Source organism: Oxyura jamaicensis, chromosome 4 (genome assembly GCF_011077185.1).
Source record: "Oxyura jamaicensis isolate SHBP4307 breed ruddy duck chromosome 4, BPBGC_Ojam_1.0, whole genome shotgun sequence".
Lineage (NCBI taxonomy): Eukaryota > Metazoa > Chordata > Aves > Anseriformes > Anatidae > Oxyura > Oxyura jamaicensis.
The window spans coordinates 13,051,965-13,061,238 of NC_048896.1; the positions used below are offsets into that span (position 1 = coordinate 13,051,965).

The window sequence follows — 9,274 nt, forward strand, 5'->3', positions numbered from 1 at the left end:
CATTTTATTCTGTTTTACTAAAACATTATGATTAGGAAGGAAAGGGTAGTTGCCCTACTTCTCTTTTCAAGCCAGTTCATCCAAATTCCTTCGTTCTATTTTCCTTCGCTGCTTGGTACATATGTCTGAATATACTGGCAATTAGGAACAGAGATTGGCCTTCGTTACTGTCTTTGTCCCAGTCTTCAGATGACCTTCCAGATGAGTACTTAAGGACTTGTACTGCTGTGTGCTGTAATGATTTCACAAGTTCCACTAACTTCTGTGATTCTTGGTCATTTCTCTTTGCCAGAAAACCCACTGGGGCCAGAGCTTTGTACGTGACTGTCTCTGGGGTCCTGTACAGATCAGGTGGAAAGTAAAATAGCAGCTGAAGTTTCACGGAGCCTTCTCTCCTCAAATGCTTCAGTGAGAGCTTGTGACCACAGCAAGCTGCAGAGCACGGAGGCTGTGAAAAGCAGAGCAGAGAAAGAAAAAGTAGATTTGTGTAAAAGGAATACAGACCTTGCGCAAATGCTTGTGACAACTGAATTCAGTTTCTTTTGGCTGAAGGCATGTCTGCAGCCTGAGCATTATACAAAATGCAGGTCTGTGGATTTGGCACACCGAGCAAATGAAGACTTCAGCAGAATCTCTAGGTACCTGAAAAAAGTAGGCCAAGCATGCCCAGGTAGATAACCAATGAATAAAATATTTTCTTAGACCCTGATTTTAATTAAAATAAAACATAACTACCCCATCGTGACACCACTACAGTTTACAATTCTTTCTTCATTTATTTAAACAGTCAAAGCAGATAAATCAGCAGGTAGTGCTTGTGAAGTCTCCTAGACTTAGACATGCAACTCAGGTAACCTTAACCAAATACATGGTTAATAAAACCAGAATGAGTAATTTTCCCCAAATACCTCTATGGGTAAAAAATACTAAAGGGCTTTGAAAACAGCTCCTGTAAGATGTAAACAGTATGAGTTTTTAATTTAATGCTGTAATGTAGGATATGCTCCTTACCATTCTTACTCACTGGAAAGTGGGTATTTGAATAAAATTGTGGCCTGGATTGAGATGTCCTGCAGTGGGAATATGGTGGTTTTTCCAGCAGCTGTTATCACCACAATGCGGTGAGGTTGAGCAAAGATTCCTCCAGGGCATCATCCTGAGATGCCTTTTACATTTCAGCGACTGTCCCTTCCTCTTGGGCTGTCAGACAGGGGGGGACAAAAACCAGAACTGCATTTGGGGTGCAAAACACTCACTGTTAGGACAACAAAAATCACTTAAGATGTGACCTTTACTCGCTCTGAGTGACGGGGAGGTGATCTTCTCCAGTCCCAAGTCGATTACTGCAATGGAGAGCCATCCTCACTGTTGTACTTTACTCACACACTGTATCTTACCACTCTTTGCTAACTCGCCTAGCTCTGCTTCCTTAGGAGCTGAAAATAATTTAAAATACATTTCCGTGATCAGTATTCCAAATTCTTCATGGTACAACATGTGAAGTGCAGGTCTACCTCTCCTTTGACATTTTAGTACTAAATTGAGGTGGCCACTCAAATTTTACAGTCGTCAGTGTCTCTCTGTGGTGTGCATTTAGTAGCTTGAAACTCTTCCAAATTGTCTGCCTCTAGCTGCTTAGAAGAATCCATTACTCTTCAATGCAAATACCATCATAAAAGCTGCCATACCATCAGGGGGCCTCAAAAGGTCTTTGTCCAATTCACCTAACATTATCAAAGTGCTTGTAACTGGACATCTGTGTCATATTCCTAACTTTAGTCTATTTTTAATGTAACTCACATCAGGAGAAGATGGTGTGAATTTTTCCAGGTCTTTAAAGAATCTAATACATCTTTTCTATTGGCTCTTTTCTTTTCTCATAGGCTCTCGCTCCTGACTGCTAGAGTCAATATGAGCTGCTTTGCACTCTTTAAAACTGCTAAAAAGTTACTGAAGCCACTTCCATCTCAACGGGGCAATCTAGGCAAAACTAGTCGAGGTGTCACGCTAGTCATGTTCAAACCAACTAAACCCTACCTTCCTGCCCCGACATCATTGCAATTACCCATCTCTTTCCTGTATTTTAGGGCCTTGTTGATTTGAGGAGCACCTGGCTCATGTATCTTCCTAAAAATGATGTGTTGAAGCACATCAGCAGGCACTGAAGCAAGCTTGGAGCTCCTATTTGGTGAAAGGATTGAAAGACTTACGCCTCTAAAGCTATTAATCTTGTAACTTCCAAGCACAGAAATCAATAACGTTTTGGAAAGTCAAATTGCTCATAAAGGAACTGTGGGCAGTGTCAGTGCAGAGAAAAACATAATTACTGGAAAATACAGATAAATGCATTTATTTATTTGATAGGGGGTGGCATGTATCAGAAATGTGACAGACATCTCTAGCAAGAAATAAACAAGGAAATTCTACAAAGAATAGCCAAGGAAGGGGGAAAATGTATCTAAAACCACAAGAAGCAGAGCTGCAAGAAATAATAAAATAATCAAATGCAAATAGTAACTAGAGCTGCACTACAGTGTGTAACCTTTTCCTTCAAATGTGGATTGAAATCTTTCCAAATATCAATTAATCCCTAATCTACCGTGCATTTCTTAGTTGCTTCCTGTGCATTATTAATGGACTGGTCACCCTGAGATGAAGGTAGGAAGTAAAAGCAATTAAATTCCTCTCCCACCCCTGCAGATACAATTGACCTAGAGGATTCAGCTACAAGTAAAAATGAAAAGGCTCCAAGAAAGAATAAACATGCCCTTCTTGCCTGAGCCAGACTGTATAGTTTCAGAAGCAGCATGCAAGAGCAACAGCAAGCTCCCTTTATATAAAACATCAAATTCTGAGATCCAGGGCTGATCAAGGAAAAGAGCAGGTGCCCACTCTCTGCTGATTTTTCCTGGTGTTGTTCTGTAGCTGAATGAGTACTTTGAGCCAGAACTCCAGACACTGATTCTTTTTTCAGTGCAGCAAAGAAAACCCCATCTGTCTCCTGAGAGGTATTGATCCCATTTGAATTCAAAGAAACAATTTTAACTTCATGTTTTGTGCAGGCTGATGGCCACAGAATTCAGCGAGGCTTCTGACTGTATAATGCGGTTACCTCCGGCCTGAGAGGGACACAGTCATCCTAGCCGGCAATTATCATACAGATCAGTCAGCGCGGGTAACAAGGGGAGCTCTGTGGCTGCTGTTTACACTCTAACAAGATGCATGTTTGTTTCCACAGTGTTGTAATGCCGAGGTGAAATTCGGTGCCTTTTGCCCTGTTCAGCATCGTTGGAGATAACATATGAAGATAAAAATAGGCATCTTTTCAAATGGCCCCATTATCCTTCTGCTAAGGAAAAGTCTTTTCTACTTAGGAAGAGCATTAGGAAAAGTAAAAGCTTAACAAAGATTAGGTTGCCAGACTCAGGGTGTATGTAGAACTGGCTGGTAAGGGAAGAAGGGAAGTGCTGACAGTGCCTAGATAATGGGGAAGAAAGGGGAAGGAGTGAGATGTGGTTTTACTGATGCAGAGGGGCAGTTCTGAGGTCTGTGAATGAGGCCCTCAGTTGTACCCATCCTGTACATGACTGGAAGTGTTTTCTGAGTATTCTTTCTCTCACTGTTCCTTCCTTGGTCTCTGAAGACTGCAAAGTCTTTGGGAGGACACCAGCCCAGCACAGTGGTAGGGAGAAGAGCAGGGTGGCATCAGGAGCAGTCCGGCAGAGACAGAACCAGTAAATCTGCAGAGAAACAGACCATAGGTTTTCTCGAACCATAATTTTTCCTGATGACAGTAACAGTTGTAACAACATCAATATATGGTTCTCTGAACCTGGGCTGGTCTCAGGTGAGTCTGTCACATGCAGTGCCTGCCCTTCCGGATGATTCTTTGGTTTGGCTTAGAAATGAGCAGCCAGCGGATCTGCTCTGTGGTGAATATTGCACAGGAGCCCAAGGTCTACATGAAAAGGAAAGATTTAAATATGATCATTGTAGAGTTTAAGAGGTGTAAAACTGGAAACTTAAAGGTTAGGAAGAGCTTAAAGAAACTTAAAGGTTAGGTCTTGGGGTGGTTGTGGTACTCTGACATGGAAACTGTCACAGGAGTAGGGGTGTGAAGCCCAAAGTGAAACCACATGGGAGCAAAGACACCAGAACAGAGCCATCCTAGGGCTTCAGTGAGCTACTGGCTGTCCAGTCTGTCATATTTATGCCTCTCATAACAGCTCATACCTACTAGAAAAAGACATTTTGAGTGACCAACTTCAGCATATCTTTTGCATTTTCTCATTTCATTTACATGTAGGTTTTCCAAACACTTTAATCTCTGATGCAATGGGCAAGTTTTTATGAACAAATTAGTTTCTGTGTAAAGACATCAATAACTTGGCCTCATTTCATGGAACTTCATCAGAATTTTCAGAAAGGTCTTTTGGGACATCCAGTAGAGGTTGCGATTGAGGTACGCAGCTAGGGAACCAAACAGGGCTCTCCTTCACATGAAATCCTGACACAGGAGGAGAGCTCCAGGAACAGAAGCGAGAGCTGACTCATGCCCAGACGGTGAGCTGGGCTCACAGTGGAGCACAGTGCAGCACGGCTGGAATGGGAAACAGGAGGTGTTTGTTTCGCATTGTAATTAAGACTGGCATTGGAAACATGGAGTACAGAAAGCCGGGCTAATAGCTCAGACTGAAGTGACCATAAACCACAGGCAGGATGCAAATTGGTATTGTCGTAAAATACTCAAACAAAATGATATCAAGTACTAAAAACTATGCTTACATGGCAGCAAGACTAAAGTAAGAATGGAGAAAAGCCACAGAATATGAGCCTTGGTTGATTCTGTGCCTTTTAATGAGACCGTTGTGCCTGTTCTTTATAACAACATAAATTAAGGAGAGATCATCAACTTTAACTTTCCGTATGTTTGTCAGACTGAGTTTCTAAAGCAATTTTTTTGGTCTACTTATTTTAAAAGAACAAAAAAGATGGAGATTATATTCTAATCACTTGCCAAAATTCCTTTTTTTTTTTTTTTTCCATCAACGCTGTTTAATGTTCAAGAATCCTTTTTATGCATTAAAGTACTAAGCTTTACTCTTCTATAATTTAAAACTGATATTATTAATATTAGCAAAAATGTCCTCACAGACAGACTGAACTCTTATGCTGTAACTCAAATCCCAGCTAATTATGGCTCAGCTGTAAAGTTATAAACCCTTGAAAAACAAGGTTTATAAGAGAAGTATTGACACAGTCTGAACTATAGCCATGTGAATGGAGCCACTGTAATATTGTTTGGAAATAGTGTTCTAAAAGGGAATCTTTTATGAAAAGAGATGCCAGCTGTTCACTTTGGAAACATTTATTTCATTGGCTCATGATAAAATTGGCTGTGGAAGATATTCTGAAACACAGCAACTTCTTAATGTCATTACAACCTGAAATCACTGAGAAAGACACGACTCCCAGGAGCTCTGAAAAAGGATTGTCACTGTATCTGTTGCTTATATTGCTTTTGAAGTATTATACAAATTTTCTTAGAATAATTCAAGACGGACATGTCCTCAGGAGGTCATCTGGTACTTCCTGCTTAAAGCAGGAGGAAAGACATGATAGGCCATTTTTACTTCATTCTTGGGACAAAGAGTTTATTTTTATTGCAGGGAAAGAAGAAAAAAAAAAAAAAAAGGCTTCAGAAAACTTACATTGTAAATACAGTTTTGGCATTTAGCAGTAGTTTGCCAGGCAAGAGCCACTTGCTTTGGTCTGATGAGGCAGACTTCCAGAAGCATGGCAAGAACCAAGAACCACCTGCCAACCCCTGCCGTGCTACACAGTCCAGGATCCCACATGAATACATGTTTTTAACCACAAGAAGCCAAAATCTTAAAAGATAAGTAAGAGAAAAAGAGGGAGACAAACAGAGAAGTAGGCCCTGTTGACTGGCTCATGGTGATTCGCTTTGTGGAACCTCGTCTCTGAGTCAAAAGGTTGCTGGGTCTGGGTCTGGGAATGAGATCCAGAATCTGAGTGCTGGCAGGGGAAGTGCCACAGCTGAAAATGCTGCTCTAGTGATATCATCCCATGGAGTGCCCAGTGGGAAGAAGCTGTCTACCCTCAAAAACAAGATCTGGCTTGAGTCTCATGTATGTCAAATGGAGCTTGTTCATCTCCCAGCATCCTCTTATACCATTATTAAAGAAGAGTTGTAGAGTGGAACAACCGAGGTACACCTGGCTATGACGGCCTGCAGCTATATCCTATACATCTTACCTTATCCTCTCTATATTTCATATCCTTTTATAGATTGTATTCTAATGGTGCAATGTTCCAGGAGATTCAAGGGTGGAAAGAACCTCTGTTTATCTGAGTTGTTTTCCTTTAACATACAGTGCAGAGCTGACACAGATGAGTGCGTGTCCGTCCCTTATTGCTGCCTCTTTTTGTCCTTGCATAGTGCTGGATGAACTTCTTGTACTGGCCAATGTCTGCTGCTATTATTGACTGCAATCTCGATCCTTTGCCATGTCATTGAACTTCCATCACCATTGGCTTCATTAGCAATTACTGTTTTGGTGAAAAAAAAAAAAAAAATCCTATGCCACATATTATGGGATGGCCTGAGGCCATTATGGAACTGAACGTTCCCATAAGGATAATCCAGGCACAATATATCAAAGTGCTGAGAAAATATCCTTTGTCTCAGGTCATGTAACCAATGTGGCTGTTAAATGTTTTAAAAGCAGTTATATAACTGGCATTTAAAATGTTTTATTGAAAACCCTTAATGCTACTGGAACTAAAATGACCTTTAACAGAGTAAAACACATTGCACCTTAAAATGGGATTTGATTAAAAATATCAAATGTTATAATGTGCTCATGGCTGTACATGCACCGTCCTGTCATTCCAACCACAGAAGCAGATGCACTAGCTTTGGCTTTTGGATGTTATTTTCAGCTTAAACATATAGCCAGGTTACTTTAGAGGGAAAAATTGTTACCAACTTTTAAGCATTCCATACAATATTTGACATATGAGCACTTAATTATTGGTATATTTTGAACAGATGCTGTCTTTTAAGGCAGATGTGCACAGACAGAGAGCATCTGATCTAGGGGGAGTTGGCTGATCAGGGGATTCTCGCTGGCTTCTCTTCTCTTTCCCTGCCATGATTCTCTCTTTCTAAGAAACAAAAAATAGATAACCTGCTACCTTTAACCTCTACTGTTGTAGAAGAAACCACAGAGTTGCAAGGAAGTAGAGAGGTGGTTTTACATGCTAACACAAGGCAAGATGGCCATGAACCTTTTCTTTTCTCTTAAGAGATTTCCCTCAGTAGAAGCAATTTAGAAAGTCTCACTCAACAAACTTACATGTAAAAATATATTAAATATCACACTACAAGTCACATACTGCTGATGTGTGGAGTTTGTAAATACAAAAACACCTGAACAGTGAAGTGGAAACATCTTGGAACTCAGAATAACAAAGCTAGAAGTAGAGTAGATATACAAGTGAAAATAATAATAATAAAATATAAAAGTAAATAAAATATTCCCTGAATGACAACTGAAGTGAGAGACTCTAACAGAAAAATGGAGAATCAGTCTCTCTGAGGTGATCTGGCCCACTGAGAAGGCATAATCCTTATCTCGCTTTCAATTTGTCTGAAGAGAAGTGGGTGGGAAAACTGCTCCAACCTGGGAGAGCAAGTATCTTCTCATCTTCCTGCTTATTTACCTGTCAGTGGCTCCCCTATATGTGTGCAGGTTGATGATCCCAAGTGGGTTTTAACCCTCATTACTTAACAGCTAGGAAGTTGAGTCACATAGGAATAAAGTGAGGTATCCAGGTCCACTGAGAAAGCCTGTGATAGGGTCAGGAGCTGAACAGAGTCCTAGACACATGCTTGTATCATATAAATATTCTCCCCACCCCAAATTCCACTCCTATGCAAACATCTCATCCCTGTTGAACAGATACGAACAGGACAGGGAAGACTGCTGGTGTGTATTAGATTGTCTGGAGCAGCAGTCAGGGTCCCAGGGGATGAGTTTGTTACCAGAGAGGATGGTCACTTGCTGATAGTGAACATGTTCACCACTGAACTGAGCATGCAGCTTTGAGAAATCCATACAGAAACACTGGAAGAAAGTTTACCACAGGTGTCAAGAAATAATGGATAGCTAGCAGAGCTTTACGTTGAAGAAATGGATTTTAAAACTTTACCTCTTCTATTCATGCTTTCAAAATGCTTGCTATACTCACCTCTACCCCTCACAAAGTTACCAGATACAGCCACAAGTTTGTAAATACTCTGCAATTCTATGAGTTGAACATTCAAGGGATTAATTTAGCAACAGCTGTAGCAAATATGGAACAAGTGAGGGCCCTGCAGGGAGGGCGAGCTCTTGAGGCCAACTGGGTGCTGCTGCTTGGAGAGAGGCTGCAGGCCTGACATGGGGCGAGCTCGGCTGAGGGAGAGCGGTCCTGAGCTTGGGGGAGCCTGAAAGATGAGGAATATGAGGTAAGGAACCATGGTGAAACAAGTATTGTACTGTAAGCTGTTTGAGAAGGGCAGTGATGCTTCATAGTTATTTACGTGTGGGCTGGTCGGCTGGATGAGGCCTATCTGGTGTGGTTACCAAAGAGCTGGTACGCTTAGATGGGGAGGATCTTTGGAGCTACTGGGATGCCTTAGGGAAATGTTCCCAGGTTGCAGGAAGTTCGGAGTCCTACTAAAAGTGCTTATATGAAAACATAGTGCTACTGAGATCAGGGAAGGCTCTAGTGAGGGGTGACAAGTGTTTGTGAGCTCTGGAAGCCATAGTCTGCTTAGTGTTTAGAAGAGGAAAGTCTGGGGGAAGGCTGCAAAAATCAAATCCTTTGGCAGGCAAGACCTGGCCTGACCGAGCACAAATGCTGATCAGTTCTGATTGTTCAGTATGACCCTCACACCCGGAGTTGTCAGGTTTATCTTCATAGTGAGAACACTGGGACCATGCATGCAAAAAATGATTCTTTGTGGAGGGGAATGTTGCAGGCTGACCACAAGGAAAGGGTGGATGGAAGTAGGGAATGTGGACAGAGCTGAAGCTTACAACTGATACCTGTGAGCAAGAAGAAATAGGAAGAACTAGAACCATGGAACAAATGGAAGCAATAATTATCCCTGAATAAACCCGTGCAGAGTTGGATAAAATAGCAGGCATAACAGTCGTGGCTTCTATATGCTGTTGAGGTGCTGGGCCACAGCAGAGATGCC

At 41.5% G+C, this 9,274-nt stretch overlaps 1 long non-coding RNA gene across 1 annotated transcript; it reads right to left on the reverse strand.

Annotated features, from left to right (window-relative positions):
• Nucleotides 1-1,800: 1,800 nt before the first annotated feature.
• On the reverse strand, nucleotides 1,801-8,383 carry LOC118167224. The gene is made up of 2 exons (XR_004751026.1): nucleotides 8,299-8,383; nucleotides 1,801-3,958 (listed from the first exon to the last, which is right to left on the reverse strand). It is a non-coding gene; the product is annotated as an uncharacterized LOC118167224 (long non-coding RNA).
• Between the last annotated feature and the right edge of the window lie 891 nt (nucleotides 8,384-9,274).